At 30.7% G+C, this 20321-nt stretch overlaps 1 long non-coding RNA gene across 11 annotated transcripts in view; it reads right to left on the bottom strand.

Moving 5' to 3' along the window:
* Nucleotides 1-18604: 18604 nt before the first annotated feature.
* Nucleotides 18605-20321, bottom strand: part of LOC145136682 (uncharacterized) — a 4327-nt gene continuing 2610 nt past the window's right edge. For 8 of the 11 annotated variants that reach the window (XR_013720663.1, XR_013720652.1, XR_013720654.1 and 5 more), the window contains 2 exons: nucleotides 19092-19186; nucleotides 18605-18982 (listed from right to left, as the gene is read on the bottom strand). This is a non-coding gene — a long non-coding RNA (uncharacterized LOC145136682). Of the gene's footprint in view, nucleotides 18986-19091; nucleotides 19187-20321 lie in introns of all 11 variants that reach the window. The other 3 variants (XR_013720659.1, XR_013720662.1, XR_013720653.1) reach the window with 3 other exon arrangements.

Genomic DNA, 20321 nt, shown 5'->3' with positions numbered 1-20321 from the left:
GCGACTTTTCCCAAGAAGTTGGATGTGGACTGGGTTCTTCAGTCACTCCCTGAATCATATAATAAGTTCAAAAGAGAGTATTATATGATGGATATTGACGCAACCCTCATTGACCTAACTTACATGCTTATTGCTGCTGAGTCAGAAATGATTTGGCAAAGCAATGGGGTATATTTGTCTGGTATATCAACCTACCATGCTTCCGTGGACATTCCAGAAGAACCCACCTGTTTCTGCTGCCAAGAGAAGGGGCGTTGGATACAAATCTGCCATGAGAACCTGAAGAGCCCAAGAGATGGGAGAGTCAAGGAGTATGGCTCTACTTCAGGTAAAATCCACTATCTAACTATATTAAGTTCATATTCATTGATTCTTAATACATGATGTGATAAGACTACATTTGGATGTTTTGCAGGATCGAAGAAAGGAGATGAAGCTTGATGGAAGAAGCAAGTTGAGTCTGATAACGAAGAAATGGATTACGATCGCATGAATTCGAAGATCAGATTTTGAGCTTAGAAAGTTATGATAGATTTGTTAGGGATATTTAGTTACATAGTTTTTCATTTGATTGTTGCATTGTAAGGATTTGTTTTCCGCTGCTTTTATGAATAAAATAAATTTTGGTTTGACTTATTTATTTATATCCTTGCAATGAAATCGTTATGAAAAATTGATGTTTGTATTATTAGCAATGTTAAAATGGATGTGATTCTTAGTTATATTATTTATGGTAATGTCATAATTTTCTAAGTAAGGAAAGATTCCCATCGCCTAAGGTTTAATTGGACAAAAACTTGGAATCATACAACTTGTATTGTATGATGTATGGAAATCTTGGTACTTAAGTAATTAAGTCTAATTCCTTGTTCACATAAGTATGTGAGTCAAGTGAAGGACTAAAGAAACTAGTACACAATGTTGTGCGCTAGTCAAGTCCACCATAAGTAATGATAACGTTATTCTTCATGATTTACTAAAGGTCTAGTAAATGTGGTTATACTTACAAGATTAAGTGTAATTCTGAATCATTGAAAAGTTTCAATGAATAGCATAATGAATAAGTAGAATCAATGAAGGCAGAAAGATTAAAAGTTTCTCCAATCTAAGAAGAAGGGAGAGTACTTTTGTATCGTGTTTTATGATCGTCTTGGTAATTGTAGGAACCATATTACAATTCATCCTCTAAGGACACCTTAGTGCACTAGTCTGGCTAAGAAGAGGAATGGAGAATTGTTGTAATGGTTAAGTCAATAAGATGTATCGTACTTCGTTCCAAAATACAAGTCTTAGAATCATACTCCAAGATTGTGACTTGAGTGAGATAATCTTAAGTAAGAATGTTCTTACACTTGCATATTTTGGTAAGATGTGATGTCTTGAATAAGACAAAGAACAACTAGTACCAAATTGTGTGTGGTTTTGTCTTGATATAGACACACACTAACTCTTGGATATTTGTTTCTGTCAAGAAATGTTTCTTGATAAGAGAATCTAATATGTCAAGAGGTCAGTGGGAGTCTAAAGATCTTGAAATGTTTCAAGAACAAATCAAGAAGTAAACCTATTAAACAATAGCACACGACTTGAGGATTGTAACCTATCGTGTTGACAAAATTTTATTTTTATGCCAATCCAGTTGAGTGATTATGCATATGAGTTCTACGAGTTCTCAATTGAATGCATAAGGGCAAACACCTTGATCAATGAAAGTACATTGACTGGCATAGGTGAGCTGCTAAATAACTTGGAAGCAATGGTGGGTCCCTTGATGGCAAGAAATTAAGAATGAACAAGTTTTGTCCATACGAGTTTGAATTCGTCACAAACATTATCTTATGATTATGCTTATGACAAATTTGCATGGATAGGAACACATGCACCATAAAATCTAAGTGTCATAAGGTTTCTCTCCTTCATGAAAATGATTGTGAGGAAATGCTTTCACTAAGATAGATTTTAATATAGCAATTATGTAAATTGCATTCTCAAATTCGATTATGATTACGGCATCCCTCTTCATAGTTCGAATTGTGAGATTTGGCAATTAGTCTGAACATTTAGGACTTAGTAATATAAGTTCTGAATTAGTTTAGACACACATGTGAGCTATCTAAGGAAAGGTGTGCAAGTTTAAGAAGCTTAGATAAAGGCATATCGAAGCGCATCGTATTGGAAATATGAACTTTGGAAGTCAATAAGCATTGTCTTTTAGAAGTCCAACTGTTTTTTGAATATGTGTCAAAGCTAGTGGGAGTATAAATGTTATGCTGGAATAGATATAATCATCATGTTAGTGGGAGCATGATTATTATTTAAGTATTGCAAGTTAGCAACATTAATTATAGAAAAACAAAAGTTTCACTTTGCAAAGTTGTAGGGGTTGAAAAGTTGTTTTTGCTATAATGAAGGGAGAGAATGTTCTACTTCGTTTCAAATCTAAAAGCTTAGATCGAGAAATTTTAATTGAATTTAGTCAAGGATATATTTATTATTTGCATTCTCAAAGTTCGGTTATGATTACGGCATCCCTCTTCATAGTTCGAATTTTGAGAACACGGCAAATAGTAATATTATGGCAATATTACAGCAACAAACTGGTAAAGTATCACGTTTTTCATTATGAATCGTATCCCATACACTTCGGGTATAGGATCGATTGCATATGCTGTAATATTCGACCGTTCTAAAATTTTCCAAATGCCTAGGGCATTTAGAGGGAAAAAGGGAATAGAACCGGTTTTGACTAAAATAATTAAACAACTATCAAGGACAATCTAAGGTTCGCCAAGGATTGGTCGCTTGTGGACAGTTGGAAGTATACTAATGAATGGACCGTATTGACTTTATTATGAATAGATAAGACTCTATTTAGAATGAGTTGTCATATGGCAAATATGGAAATGTTTCCTTATTGGGAGTTGGACGTTAAGAATTTCTGTCTAGATTAGGAAACTTTTATGCAAGAAGGATGTTCAAAGGAATGTACTTTGAATGTGAGACTTCATGACTATGTAATTGTCTTGTAACAATTTCCAATAGAGCATTTTGTAATCTCATTGGCCGAGTCTTGATGACTTTTGTGTCGTGACATTACGAAAGGACCGTTGCATAAAGTGTTAGAATCTAACATATTCTAGTAGTGGGGAGAATTTTGTATTCTTACACTAATTGATAAGGATTAGGAATTGTGAAATGAGTTCTGTTGGAAATGTTCTCAATAGATCTATTTCACAAAGTTAAGACCATAGGAAAACCATAGTGTGCATGCTAAGAGCATGGGACAATTGTTGTTATAATTCAAGTAAGAAGTAAATTACCTGAAACAACAAATAATGAGTAATCAATATGGTGATTAAATAAAAGTGTTTTATTTATACTCAAAGCTTCGAGGCCATATAGTATTAGTATTATTCTTGTGTTTCACTTTGCATGTTTTGACTTCCCGAATAATAAGATTATTCAAACGTTCCACAGTCGCTCTTACTTTGGAGTAGGTATGAAAGAAGACTGTCATGAATCCGTCTGTAGATTGTCTAAAGTGTTTAGACATAGCACAAGTTTGCTACAGAGTTCATGAGTGCTGCTATAAGATTAGGGTATTGGATTAAACCCACGCTCACTTGGATCGCTTCATGGATTTTATCACGAGTGATTAGTGAGACGGTAATATCTTATATTCTTGAAACCAAGATGTGTGAGTTGTATCTTGCGAGTCGGTTACACATTGATAATATGTAAACGCACCAGTAACTTGGTGTTATAAAACATATTGTTGTGTGTGATTCGGTAAGTTAGTACAAGCGAGCATTGAGTCGAAGTTTATCTGTTCCTTTTACCCAATGTGGGATAAAAGCAATATATGTGGGCCCCTCGATGATTTAGTGATGACACCCTAAGCGATTGGCCAAGCCGGGACTAAGTTGATGTGTTCAATTGCAGTCTGTTGTCAGTTGTCATAAATCGGAAGTCGGGAAACAACATATAGACAGAGAGAATGATTTAAATCCATTTCTCAGTCTGTATGATATCTAGAATGGAGGAATATATGATCCCTTATCTAAAGGACAGGTTGCTGATAAGATCAGAGTTCGACAGCGTCTTTGAGAGCTACGATTGCTAATCGGATTCCGAAGTCATACTTGTAAATTTAGTTATTAGACGTATCCAAGTGGGAGACTGTTGGATTAGTGTCTAAGCCCATAACTATATTTGGAATGTACTTGACCCGGTTGTGCATGGTCCTTTTGGGTTGCCTTCACCAAAGCAACTTGATAGGATGATTTATGGAAAAAGAGGATTAGTTATGATTCATTAATATATTATTAGAATAATATATTAATAAGAGAAATCATATTATTTAATTAATATTAGTCATAGATTAATTAAGAATTAATTTGGTGACTAAAAGAGATTAATTGAAGAAAGGGGACTTAAACTGTCAAATGTGTGATAGTTGAATTTGGGTTGGGAAACCTAATGGATCAAAGGGGTGAACGAAATTATGATGAGAGTCCATCATATTTTCGTCCATGGCCTTATTCCAGAAGGTTCCATGGGTTGCTTAGAGTTTAAGTTGTCCATTAGGGTTTTGACTGAAACCCTAACTGGCCCACAGTATAAGTAGAACCCTTATGCTACAGAAATCGGCAAAAACCCTATTCCTAAGAGCTTTAGAGCCGAATTCAAGAAGCCTCCAACCTCTCTCCAAGATCATTCTTTTTCTATTGGTGTTTGTAAGCCATTAGAGGAGTGACACTTGTGACTCTAAGCTCCAAAGACAAGAAGATTCAAGCCATTGAAGAAGAGGTAATCATCTAGATCTGTTTTCTTATGTCCAATTCGAAATATATCACTAGATCTAGGGTTTGTAAGTCTTGGATGAATTGCATGTACAATAGAGAAACCTAGATCCAAGAATTAGGGTTTGCATGAGCACATAGGATGTTCTTTTGTATAAAACCCATCAGTGACCACGTGTCCTACAAAAATATGATACAGAGAAGCTTAATTTCCTTAGAGTATACAGAATATACACTGAGTTCATGTCATGACACCGTTATGGTCACGACATAAAGACCGATTATAAGGAAACTATTTATATCGATCATTATATTGACTTGAAGAAGAATGTTGAAGATTTAGGAGATTTCTGGACATACAACCTACAAAAATTAACCTTCTAAGACCATTAGAAGGAACGAAAATATTTGAGATCAAGAGATTAGAAGATTGTAGAAAGATTTCACATCATTCATTCGGTTTTCTTAGATTTTATCATATTTAGCTTAATTTCCTATGTGTTTATGTGTTTCTTTTGTGCAATTATGAGCTAAATCATTAGGCTTTCGTTTAGTAATGATGAATCCCTAATACTATGTGTTAGTTTCTACTTTTCATGGATTTATGAAGTTGGTTTAGCTTGTGTTTGATTTATTAAGCCTAGTATGTTAAAAAGTTTCAATCTTTGTTCCTTAAATCTTCAAGTTTAGTGTAGTTGAATGAACAACTTTATTGCATTAACTTATTTACCTAGTTGTTTATGATCATTTAATTGATAGAGCTAGTGAATGAATAAATTCTAGAATAGGTAATAAAGGTAATAATTTTAACTGTGCTAGATAACATAATTTGATCATAATTGTCTTTAGTTATTTGTCTTTAGCATAGATAATTAATCTTATATTTATCTTACATAGCTAAATAATATTGAATAATCAATTAAGTGTCCACTTGTGTAAGACCATTGCATAGTAGTTCATGAACTGGTGAAAAAGTTAGGAGATCAGATCAAGATTCCTAATAATTAACATATTGGTAACCAACTGAAATTAATCCTTGTCTTGAAACTATCCATAGGAAAAAGAGGGATTCAAAGCTGAAAGGAATTATCTTTGTTCTCTTGATTACAATCGTATTTAGTTAGTTGTTTGCGTTTGTTTTTTAGTGATTTAAGTAAATTAAGTTAATCTGAACTTGAAAAATCAGATAAAAACCCCCCATTTTAGTTGTTTTTCTTAAATTAAATTTTAGTTGTTAATTTATTAGCTAAATTATGTTCCCTGAGATCGAAACTCGACTTACTTTTCTATATTATAAACTAACTAGGTACATTGCCTATAAATGAATTAGTAGATAAGTTTCGTTAGGTTATAAATTTAAAACCGGTAGGTATATTTGTACACATCAATAAGTAAGTCAAGATTAGAGATACGAAACATAATATTTTATGAACCAAATCAGGACGCCAAAGTACAGTAAAACCGAGAGCGTAGTCTTAGACGAAGCTCACAAATTAAAGTGTTTCATCCATCTAGGTTCTGACCAAATGTGATTAAATTGGAAGAAAAAGATAAAATGGAAAAGTTGGCCAGTAACTATATCAAGGAAATTGTCAGACTGCAAGAGGTGCCAATTTATATCATCTTTCACAGAGATAGAAGATTCGCCTAGCAATTTTGACAATCATCATAAACCTTTGTGGCACGCCTAAATATAAACACAACTTACCATGCCCGATGGTCAAATCAAAAGAACCATCCAAACCTTGGGAAATATGCTACGAGCCTACGTGATTAACCTTGGAAGTGCGTGGGATACTCATTACCGTTGATTGAGTTTTCCTACAATGATAGTTATCACACTAGCATAAAGCCCCCACCATTTGAGGGTTTATACAGATAAAAGTGTCGATTCTCAATATGTTGAACAATGGTTAGAGATACGAAACTAAACAAAAAGAATGCAGGGGATACCATGCATACTAATCCAAAAATCAATCATGAGATTATAGAAAAGATTGTGTGAACCTAGGAACAATTACAAACTCTACATGAACGTCAAGAGAGTTATGTTAACGAAAGATGTAAGCCTATCAATTTCCAAAGTTGGAGACTATGTAACTAAAGTGATGTGAGTAACTTTAAACACCTCCTTTTTGGAGGAATGATATGGTTTAGAGAACGGGGCAAGTTCAAACCGCGACAAAAAGGACCTTTGAAATTCTTGTGGGGATTGGTCCTATTACTTATCAACTCAAATTGACTTGAGAACTAAACAATATGTATGACACCTTTCATGCGCCAAATCTCATAAAATGTTTGTCCGATGATACACTTGCTATCTCTCTCGATTAAGTGAACTAAGAAACCATGCTAATGTTCCATGATTATTAAGTATATTTGGTAAAGTTATATACATGATTCAGACCATAGAATGATCGATTCAAGCCTTATTCCCTATTCTTTTTTTAGTTTTGGACTTAAAGGTAGAGTCATCTATTCGACCGATTAACCAATCTCGAATTATTCGACTTGAAAAGACTATAGAAAAGTCATGAGAGGATCAATCGAAACATAAACGCTCCTAATTGTTTAATGACACTCCATCTACAAGTTGAATTTCGGTATAAAAATATTTTAACGAGGGGAGAATTTAACAATTCGTAAAAATGGGTCAAAGTTTGTCGGTTAAACCACCCCGAACCTTACTATAATAGGACCTATTCTACATTGATCTATATTTTTATAAACAATTGAAGTTGTATTATCCTTAATTTCTTGCAGATTACTCAATTTCAAACTCAAGCATAGGCCTAATATTTGTTTTCCTTTTATAATATTCTTAACATAAAGCGAAATCAAATGCATGGAAATTGTCGAATCAAAATTTTTTAGACATGAAACTTTAAACATCATTTCACAGAGTTTCGTGTATCAGAAGTTATTTTCGTTTGAGTTCTTGAACTCACCACGTTCGACTCAAGCAACAGACACATATGTAATATTTTAAGACATCGAGTTTTTTAGTTAATGAATTGAGACGACGAAAATAATAACATCATTATAAGAACATTTGCATGTGCAGAGTTATTCATCAAGTTTCCAAGTATTTACATATCTCAATAAAATATGATGTGAGTATATATGTTATGTGTAATTAAAAATACCCAGGTACATGTACATATGTGTGTATAAGTTATGTATTTTTATAAATATTCAAATACTTGTATATTATGTATTTTAATGTCCAAATACATTCACATACCTGACATATTGCTAGATTTGGAAGTATAAATGCTTGTGTGTGTATCTGAGACTACATCATGCAAGATCACAATGCTTACTCATTCTCCCCCTCTTAGTTTGATCACTATCTCTCTCACCGCTATATCTCTAACTCTCGTACTATACATGCACATGCAATACAAGATCTATAAAAATCAAATTGGTACTTGCAAATCTATTTTTTATCATACAAATCATTCGCTCTCGTACACGCTCTCCCTCACATACTCTATCTCAAAGATCTCTAATACTTTTATAGCATATGCATGTGTGTATATCTTATGGAAAACTTCCACCAATATCTTCCAACAGATATATTGTGCATCTAAATCATTCTAAGATCTAACTCTGTACAAAGAAAGATCATATTGTACACCCAAATATCACACCTTTTCATTCACAAACTATCTCTACCTCTATCTCTCGAACTCCCTCTCTTTTTCTCTCGTGTGTATCTCCGACGAGGGCAAGGGCTTCTACCGTCGATTCTATCCCTCCTCAACCCCTCTTTCATCGATCAAAACACCCCCACCTGCCTAGCGATCCTGTTGTTGCTTTTCCCCAGTCGCAAAACAACCTCGTCAAGGATTGGCTGCCTAGAAAGAAGCAATTCGGATAGCACTGACTGCCACCCCTTTCGCCATCGTTTGCAACCTATTTCCGATACCACTTACTACCCTTAACCATTTGAAAATCGAAAAAACACGGGTCCAATCTAGATAACCGAAACGAGCGCATTTCATGCTACTAGGGTGAGAATATATGGCCTCTCTTTTATGCTTTACGAATTTGGGGGATAATACATGTGATCTTATCATTTGTTTTATGATCTAATCATTTTGTTTGAACTAGAACTCGTATTTTTATGTTTTATGTTGTTAAACATATCAACTTGTTATCAAAATTCTAGATCATGTTAAAAGGTATATATATATATATATATATATATATATATATATATATATATATATGTGTGTGTGTTATTTTAGATCTAGTGATGTTGAAAATATATATGTAGATATCGATAAAAGAACATATATATATATATATATATATATATATATATATATATATATATATATATTAGGATGGTTATATAAGTCTTATATATCCAAATCATCAAAAGATTATAAAACCAAAAGATTATATATATATATATATATATATATATATATATATATATATATATATATATATATATATTCTAAATGGATATGAATCTAACTATGAAATATGCATATCAGCGCAAAGACTTGAAGTTAACATGTGTGTGTGTATAGAGAGAGAGGGGGGGAGGGGAATGATCATTTGAGAACCTATAGTTTTCCGATAGCCTAAGAACTAAAAGTGGACCACTAGATCAAAAAACTGAATGGTCGAGATCAATGATGGCAATATGGTAAATAAACATAGCTTCAATGGTATATGTGGGTTTTTAACAAAAATAATAGTGGTAAATTAGGTATTGTGGTTGTAAGGATATGTACGGATATATATATATATATATATATATATATATATATATATATATATATATATTAAAATTGTGGTTGTAGGGATATGCACGGATATATGTGTATTGGTTTTTGTTTGTTCTACACTATCTGCAAGAAACCGTGGTTGTTTATTCTGGTGGATGTGCAACTTTTGATCTTCCACTACATGTTGCCAAGGACATCCTTGGTGCTCTTGCTCATCCTCAGGTACACGTGTCTTTATTCTTGCAAATGTGTCAGTGTCGTACGTCAGCTAGACACAGTCACATTTGTCCTTATGTTGGAGTCTTTCCTTTCTCTCAATAACAACATCCACACCAAGAGCTTTTTAAAATGATTGTAGTGGGTCCCATTGATAAATCACAAGTGAATCACATATGAATTACATGTGATTCACATGTAATTCACATATGAATCACATGTAAATCATAAGTGAATCACATATGAATTACAGGTGACTCACATGTAAATCATATGTAATTCACATATTAATCACATGTGATTCATATGTAAATCACAAGCGAATCACATATGTATTGCATGTGATTCACATGTAAATCATATGTAATTCACATATTAATCACATGTGATTCACATGTAAATCACAAGCGAATCACATATGAATTACATGTGATTCACATGTAATTCACATATGAATAACATGTAATTCACATGTAAATAACAAGCGAATCATATATGAATTACATGTGATTCAAAAGTAAATCACAAGTGAATCACATATGAATTACATGTGATTCACATGTAAATCATATGTAATTCACATTTTAATCACATGTCATTCACATGTAAATCACAAGCGAATCACATATGAATTACATGTGATTCACATGTAATCATATGTAATTCACATATTAATCACATGTGATTTACATGTGAATCACATATGAATTACATGTGATTCACACGTAATTTACATGTGAAAAATTTACATTTGAATAACATGTAATCACAAGCGAATCATATATGAATTACATGTGATTCAAAAGTAAATCACAAGTGAATCACATATGAATTACATCTATGTGTACACATGTATTTTCTGTGCGTGTTATTTGTTAAAAAAAATTTGTGCGAATTTCACATCTGAATCTTAAAAGATACAATCACATGTGAATCTTAAAAGATACAATCACAAGCGAATCATATATGAATTACATGTGATTGAAAAGTAAATCACAAGTGAATCACATATGAATTACATCTATGTGTACACATGTATTTTCTGTGAGTGTTATTTTTTAAAATTTTTTTGTGCGAATTTCACATCTGAATCTTAAAAGATACAATCACATGTGAATCTTACATGATATATATATATATATATATATATATATATATATATATATATATATATATATATATATATATATGAGTGTTCTTACATTAATAAAAAAAAATTATTTTCTTGTAGATTTTTAAGAATTTGTGGGAAATATTGAAGTGGTGAACAGTAAATTGAAGACAATATGAAAATTTTGACACGAAGAGATGAAAACGCTTTAAAATTTGTAGCATTATTATTTTTATATTTTATTTTGTATCGAAAAAAATATTTGTACTATTATGTTTGTAAATTAGTAAATAAAATATTTTTTATTCCTTACAAATATTATAGTATAAGAAATATGCATAAATGCATTTGGAAAAATATGCGTATATGCACGTAAAATATTGATTTTTTTGGTTAAAACAACTATAGGTTTTTTTTTAAAAAAATATTTCATTTTTTAAAAAAAAATAAAATACTGATTTTTAAAAATTTACTGCCTTTTAAAAATTACAGTTTTTTAAAAGAATAATTTTTCAATTAGATTTTAAAAATTCAATTTTTCTAAAAAAATTTAAAAAATATGCATTTTTATAAAAATCGAAAATTATTATTTTTTGTACAAAAATAGGGTAAATTTGATTTCCAAAGTTAATTTTTAGAAATTTTTATTAATATTTCCAATAACATAAAAAATTAAACATTAAATGAGATTGGTAAGATGACGATCATGCCCTTAATGCGTTAATTTTGATATAACGTTTCACCTTTATTTCCCGGGTTTTAGGAAACTATGAGTTCTCAACGGATCTCACCTTTTACACACACACACACACACACACACACACACACACACACACACACACACACACATATATATATATATATATATATATATATATATATATATATATATATATATATATATATATATATATATATATCAAGGTTCTACATAACGTAAGGCGTGACTTGTCGGCTACGTCAAGCCTCAAGTTTTTCCGAGCTTTGGCGAGCCACGTCATTTGTAAGGCGTGACTTAAGGCGGCAATTTTGTATATAATTAATATTTATATATGTATCTTCAACTATTATTCTATTTTATACGTATATATGAGTTAAGACGGCTTTTTGGTAAAGTTTGGCGGCAGGTACAAGCTTTGGAGTCATGGTGCGCCGTGGCGGAGCCATGACGAGCTTTTTAGAACCTTGATATATATATATATATATATATATATATATATATATATATATATACATGACAAAACTACAAAATCGGTCCCCATGGCATGCATTTTTCTGAGGATTAGTTAAAACCCCAACTTTTTTGGCTTCATGGTCATTTTGAGCTAGTTTCGTTGCGGATTTGGTCCGCCAGTAAACTGAAATGACTAAAAAACCCTTTTATTTTTATTTTTACTATTTCTAATACTTATTTATATATTTTATTAATTAAGAAACAAGAGAGGACCTCTCTCTCTCTCTCTCTCTCTCTCTCTCTCTCTCTGGGCAGAAACCCTGATCAACGGCCTCCCCTGTAACCAATCACAAATTCACCACCGTCTACCATTTCGATGAATTGAACCCATCCATCTCCCTCTATGCCTACCCCTAATATTCCTTTAAATCGATTCAGGCTTTTAAAGCAAAAATGCGAAGAACAACGGTTTGAAATTGTAGGTGAGGTTTTATAGAAAACGACGTCTTTGTCTGATGTTGAAGTCAGAACTAAAATTGACTCCTATACATTTGAGTTAGCTTTTGTAGTCTTCGGATGAATCAACGAACTTGTATGTGCGTCCCTGAGAGATAAAATATGCTTGATGTGCGCCTGTGGAGTTAGTGTGTGTGTGTGTGTATATGTGAAAGCATGCATGGAAATTGACTCCCAAGTGGGTTTAAAGGGCGTCAACGCTTGTGTGTGTTAGCCTTATTCCTCTGGTCGATTATCCAAGGCTCCATCTCTTTGGTTTCAATCAGATTTTTATCTTTTCAAGATTTGATTGTAGGTGTTTTAATTTGATATGCTTAAGTTTTTATTGTATTTTTTTTTTGTAGAAACGAGTCTGTTAGAAATGGTTTTTTGATTGCCATTTGATTGCTAAAAATGGTATATGAATGCCATTTGATTGTTAGAAATAGTTTGATATTCTTGTTCCATTCAGGTTTTTATATAGTCGTTTAAACTTTCTACAAAGTTAGATAAAATCACAAGTCCCTTTAGAGTCATGTCAATGATTCAAAATTTGCTGTTTAGCGTGACCGGTTCACTATCTACAAACTTTACATAGCTGCACTTATAAAATCATAACTCGTAAGTCATAATTGCCAAGGAAATAGATGAAGTTAACTTTAGAAAATATATCTCGGGCAGATTCCTTTAAAGATATACGATTCATGTGTAAAGGTCTGATATACGATTCATGCTCTTGATCAAACACGATGCTAAAGGGGTATAACTCAAAGGGACCACGAAGCCAAAAAAGTCAAGATTTGGACTAAACCTCCGAATAAATGCATACCATAGGGACCATTTTTGCAATATATATATATATATATATATATATATATATATATATATGAGATTAAACCCATCATGTTTTATTTTCATATTTCATTTTAAAAACATAGTCATTTTATACACGCTCCTAAATTTTGTTATTTACCAAAGCGAGTTGGTTAATTAGTTTAAAATTTGTTTTTATTATAAATGATGTATTTTAACGATTTTGTAAACTGTCAATTTTTAAGGAAATTGTTGGTTTTACATGTGTTGAAATCTAGTTTTTGGTTGAAATGCAACCGTTATGCTGCCTGATTTTCATCACAAATATTAATATAATTTTTGGAATGTCATATCCGGTAAGTTATTACAAATCTAAGACTTGGACCATCGTTTTCTTAAATGATAGGAACTAAATTAGTCTAATAAATTTTTAACTAAAAGTTTAGGACTAAAGTACTTTATACATTGCTAAGATCCATTACACTCGGGATTTTATATGAGTTGTTTTACTTTCGGCACCTAAGACAAAAATCTTAGTGAAACCCTCTGCTTTATAATCGTTAATCCTCAAGGAACGTGGAATGGAAGGTATACCATCAGTTGTATAGATTTATACGGGATGAGAACCCCGTCGGTGGTTGTTAGCTACAACCATCGGCTGACGAGTCGAATTGGACGTTGACGTTCAGTCTCTACATATTCCACTACGTTGATAAAGTGTTAGTTATGAATTTTTGCACGTCCCTTATAGTATTGGTGTAGAGGTTAATCTATCTAATAGTTCAGTTATAGGTTCAGTATTGGACCCAAAGTTGTTTTATTTCGTATAGGATATAACTAGTATCTATATGAAAGAAAACTATATGTAGTGGGAAGGTTGTGGCTCAAAGGGATACGTGTCAGTTTCGAATTAAGTAATATAATACTTAGTTAATATTTCGATATAACCAAACCATGTTTATGAACTTATAATTAATAAGCTATGATATAAACAATACATAGCTTGTATAAAATTATAAATGTGAAGTTAGTTATCTATATACTTTTAAAAGGTATGACATGACTTTGTTTTATATAACTTGATATTCAAAACCGATGATCTTAGTTTTGAAAAATGATAAACGATTTAAAAGTTTTTTGAATTTTTCAAATTTTAAGTTCTTGCAATTATATATATATATATATATATATATATATATATATATATATATATATATATATATATATATATATATATATAGAGAGAGAGAGAGAGAGAGAGAGAGAAGTAGGTTCATGCAAAAACATAAATATCTTGCAAAAACGCGAAAACAGATTTTATCTTATAAAAATCAAACACATGTACTATAAAAAAATAAACTTATTAGCAATAAATTAAAGATACTAAGTTTACATTGGATGATTTTATGGTAATATAGATTTAAAGACAGTTTTAATAAATAAAAAAAATTCTAGTCTTTAATCATTTATAAACTCATGTTTTCTTAATAAAAATGTTAAAAATTATACTTTGCTAATATTAAACAATTTCTCATCTATCATCGATTATTATCATGTATTTCAAAGTTTGGATGAATTATTTTCCAAAATATAATGTTGAGGTGACACAATATCATAGGTTTTTCTTGTTTTCGCGTTTTCGCAAATTATTTGCATTTTCGCATGAACCCTCCCCTATATATATATATATATATATATATATATATATATATATATATATATATATATATATATATATATATCCGGTTCCTATGATGACCAATTTTAAAGTGAGGACTCGTGAGGACACCTTAAAAAAATTGAAAAAAAATCTAAAGAAAATAGAAATCATAAAATCGAGCATAGATCTATGTCCGGGAGAAAAAAAATTGAAAAGAAAATTTTGCATCATTAAAATTGATCCATGATTCAATTTTAACTTTTTTTTTGTATCATAGGTTTTTCTTGTTTTCGCGTTTTCGCAAATTATTTGTATTTTCGCATGAACCCTCCCCTATATATATATATATATATATATATATATATATATATATATATATATATATATATCCGGTTCCTATGATGACTCATTTTAAAGTGAGGACTCGTGAGGACACCCTAAAAAAATTGAAAAAAAATCTAAAGAAAATAGAAATCATAAAATCGAGCATAGATCTATGTCCGTGAGAAAAAAAATTGAAAAGAAAATTTTGCATCATTAAAATTGATCCATGATTCAATTTTAACTTTTTATTTTGTATCATTATGATCCATGATTCAATTTTAATTATCCAAATTTTTTTTTTCTAATTTTTTTTCTCCCGGACATAGATCTATACTCGATTTTATGATTTGTGTTTTTGTTAGATTTTTTTTCAAATTTTTTAAGGTGTCGTCACGAGTGTTCACTTTAAAATGAGTCCTCACATGATCCTGTTTATATATATATATATATATATATATATATATATATATATATATATATATATATATATATAGAGAGAGAGAGAGAGAGAGTGTGTGTTAGGTTCAAATGTTTTTACTATCTATTGTGTGCTTGTAGGATTGATTCTGGACCAATCATTTTAGTTATTTTAAGAAAGTAATTAATGCATATTAAATGCTGAAAGTTTAATTAAGGCTCATTATATCTTTAACATGTAATATGCATTAATTACTTTTTTAAAATAACTAAAATGATTGGTCCAGAATCAATCTTAAATGCACACAATAGATAGTTAGAACAAAATAACCTAACCCTATATATATATATATATATATATATATATATATATATATATATATATATATATATATATATATATATATTAAATGAGGGGGAGTTGGTGATGACCGATGAGTTATGTGAATTGAATTGAATGCCGTCACCCCGGAAAGTGTGTAAATAAATTAAGAAAGTGGATGGATGGGCAGAGCCAGAGTTTTTGCATTTTTGTGTATCCATGATTTCCTTTTTTTTAATTAGTTTCTCATTTTTATCCTCTGTTTCTTATTTTGTTTCTGCTACTCTTTCACAGTGTATAGATTTTACTTCACTTGCTTATATTACAACAAAACAGGGCGACTATTTAATAAGTAGAATGTACGAAACAAGTCTCACAAAAAGAGCCAAAGTAACCATTTTTACATAGTTTAGGTGGTTTCTCAAGGAGATGACCATTTTCCGGACATCCTTTCCTTTGAAACAAGGGATGACCCTATGAAATACAAAAAAAAAAAAAAAAACGGACTTGGTTTTGTCCATTTCTTAAGATATAAGGTTATGCGTTATATCCACCATTAAAATGTTGGGATACTTATCCCTCTTATTTTTTTATTATTAAAATAAAAAAAAATATTTTTTTAATTAATTAAATTGTACAGAGAGGTGGAGAAAAGTAGAGAGATAAAGAGAGAAACAAATTGATTGAGTGTGGTGGTTCGTGCTTCTCACCACAATTGACAATGAAAGTTGTCTATCATTAGCCACCACTAAAAATAAAAACTATATTGTTTTGAAATTTCAAATGTCCTATTTTGTGCGGTATGCATTGAAAAACGGTTATCAACTTAAAAAGTTGTCAATGATATGAGTGTTGTTATTAAGACACTCTATAGACATATTTATCAAAACTCAATCTATAGGTAATTATTTATAATCATCTTTTTCGGAAAACAATGAAATTTCAGTCAATAAAAATACCTTAAAAATGGGTTGGCTAAAAATACCTTAAAAATGGGTTGGCTAAAAAGACACTCCATTTTACCATATGGACACCCTAATTAATTTTTAAAATATTTTTATTTGATGAAATTACATTGTTTTCCGAAAAAACTGATTATAAGTTGTTGATTATAGGTTGACTTTTTATAAAAATGATAATAGGGTGTCTAAGGATGTCATGAGATTAAAAGAATTACTGTCACAACCTCTTTAGATTTTATTTTTAGTTTTTGCATCTTCTTATCATCTTATACGCTTGAAAAGTATCAAAATGTCGAAAAAAAATGATGTCATACATATTATCATTATTATTTATTTTTCTTGAAAATGGTGATCTAGCATATGGAAAAATGTTTGATTGTTTATATTTTATATTCATAGATATTGTGGAGGATTGTTTTTGTTAAATCGATGAGAGTACAAATATTCCTTTGGCTGTGTCGTGTTGTGGTTGTGGCATCAATTCTTATGGGGAGATGGAACTTAATTTATCAAAACTTGTATAGTTTTTGGGTGGTTGGGTTCATTGTATACAATCGTGTGACATCGGCAATTTTGTAACTTCCTTTTACCTCTCGTAAAACCGGATTTCATTTTCTGTAAAATAAATATTTTAACTTTTTGAAACAAAAGTTAGTAATTTTAGTGAAAATTTGTCTAACATAAATGTATGATTAATACCAAAGTCATACTTTCATGCGTATAAGCTAATCTATCTTTGTATTTATTACAACTAGGAAAAGGTCTATGCGTTGCACGGGTCATTCTTTTTAGAAAAAGACGGTGAAAATTGTGGGACGAAATTGAAAAACAATAAACAATAGGGACTAAAATTATCAAAACTTGAAAATTATATGGCCAAACTCTAAGAGCAAAAACATTCCTGTTGAAAGAGTTCTTTAAAAAAAAGACGGTGAAAGTTGTGTGACGAAATTGAGAAAAAATAAACAATGGGGACTAAAATTATCAAAGCTTGAAAATTATGTGGTCTTTTTAAAAAAAGATGGTGAAAATTGTGTGACGAAATTGAGAAAAAATAAACAATGGGTACTAAAATTATCAAAGTTTGAAAATTATGTGGCCAAACTCCAAAACCAAAAAGATTCCTTTTGAAATAGTCCATGCGCTTTAATATATATATATATATATATATATATATATATATATATATATATATATATATATATATATATATAATGTTTGATAAAACCATTAAAATAGTTTATATATTAACTTATTAAAAACCTATTTGACATAAGTTATTGATCGACTAATAAGTTTTTTAAATATGCATTTATCCTTTCTCTCTCGAAAAAGAAAATTATCAATTATGAGTAGTAAAATCTTTCCTATTTTTTTGATTGACCTCATTTCTTTAATACCAACTAGGTGGGGACCCCCGCAACACAATTTTTTACGTTACTATTCACTACCAAGATGTGTATCTCCTGAAATAGAAAGCACCTTAAAAACTGCATCACCAACCTCAACAATTACGATCAACAAAAAGGGAAATATGTGTAATCAAAGTATTACGAATGCACATGGAAAAAAGATGTTCCACCAAAAAACAAATGTAGAAAGATACAAATGGACACAATTGCAGACACTGAAAGGAAGAACAATTGCACGTAATGCCTTACCTGCAAGTTTGCAAATACATTGCTGTTCTTCCTCTAGGAAAAAACATCCATATAAATCATACACCAAAATGTGACATTACATTTAAATGATAAACCAAAAGACATCAATTACTTAATCAGTATTCCATATCTGACATTAACCAAGAATTCCAAATAGACTCTCAGATGCGGCATGAACATTACCTGCAGTGGCTGTCAGTGCTTGACGATTCTCACGTGTCACAGAATCCCATTTCTTGTAGCTGTGCTAGCTATGTAGCATACAATTCTTCTGCAGGCACTGCTTTTTTATTTTATTTATAAAAAATGAAAAATATATGAGTTTGTTTATTTGTGAGATATGAATGATGATTTTGACAGATTAAATAATAGGTAAATAAGTTAGCTACCATTTGAATTGTTTGGCATTGTGAAGCCACCGGTTCCAAGCCCCCAAAAGATGTTCATAAGCATATATCTAATCCCATGTTGTCGGGCCCACCTGCTACACCAAAAAAACAGAATTATTATAAATATAATAATATTTATTAAGATTTAGTTTGCTACACCGGTTTGACCTATCTCCCTGAATATACAAACAGAAAATTGAAATCAAACCATGAATATATGGTGAAGTGAAAATCAACGTTTGAGTTGACCTATTAGAAAAAAAGGGTAAACATTTTACTGAGTGGGTGGTTGCCTACCAGACAAAAGAGATTGCTGCAATGTGATTATTTACTATAAATTGTAACAACAGTAGCTGAATGGATGCCTAGACCGGTGATGGTAATTAGCAAAAAAGTAACAATCTAAAATTGTAAATTCAACAAATACAAAAACTCTTAACAAAACCCAAACATAAATCTTTTGCTATTGTTCCTTTGTTCTTGTTTTTTGTTTTAACAAAACATTTTTTGTCCCCTGCTTCAATCACCTTCCCATACATTTTTTGTCCCCTCGAAGTAGTTATTGCATTCATTGTGAACAGGGGCAAAATGGTCCAACTTTTGTACAATGTGAAGAATAGCTATTAAAAAAATGACATCTACCGTGTTTTTAAGTATTCAATTGAATGTGAAATTTGCATATATGTTGTTAGCTGGTGAATGAAAAATTGTAAAAATAGTATGCTATGAGAATAAAAAAAAAATCTAGAAACTATTAAATAGTACGATGCTATAATGAAACAAAAACAAAAGGTGCAATGTTATTTTTGTTGGCATGAATGGATGTGTCAGATAAAAACAAAAAGTATATCTTTATTTCCAGAAACAGAAAAAAGGTGTAAAGTCGAAGTACATTGCTATTTTAGTGCATTTAACACCTAAAAACGAAAAATGTACATAATGGCAATGTGCTATTTTTTGGTAAAAAAAATTAGAACAAACCGTAAAAAATAGAAAAGAAAACGTGTTAATTTAAAGTACATTGTTATTTATTGCGTTTACCACCTAAATATAGGAATTGCACCAAATGGCAATGTGTTTTGGCTTTTGGTAAAAAAAGAAAAAAAATGCAAAAACAGAAATAAAAGTAAAAGATCACTAATAAACCTATTAAAATGGTAATACATTTTGTAGATTAACCTTAATTTTTTTTACTAAAAAAACATTTACATATTTGTCTAAAACTAAAAG

Source organism: Lactuca virosa, chromosome 9, assembly GCF_052849685.1.
Source record: "Lactuca virosa cultivar CGN04683 chromosome 9, Lactuca_virosa_CGN04683_v6, whole genome shotgun sequence".
Lineage (NCBI taxonomy): Eukaryota > Viridiplantae > Streptophyta > Magnoliopsida > Asterales > Asteraceae > Lactuca > Lactuca virosa.
The sequence above is the reverse complement of the archived record's forward strand: the minus strand, read 5'-3'. Positions and strand labels throughout refer to the sequence as shown.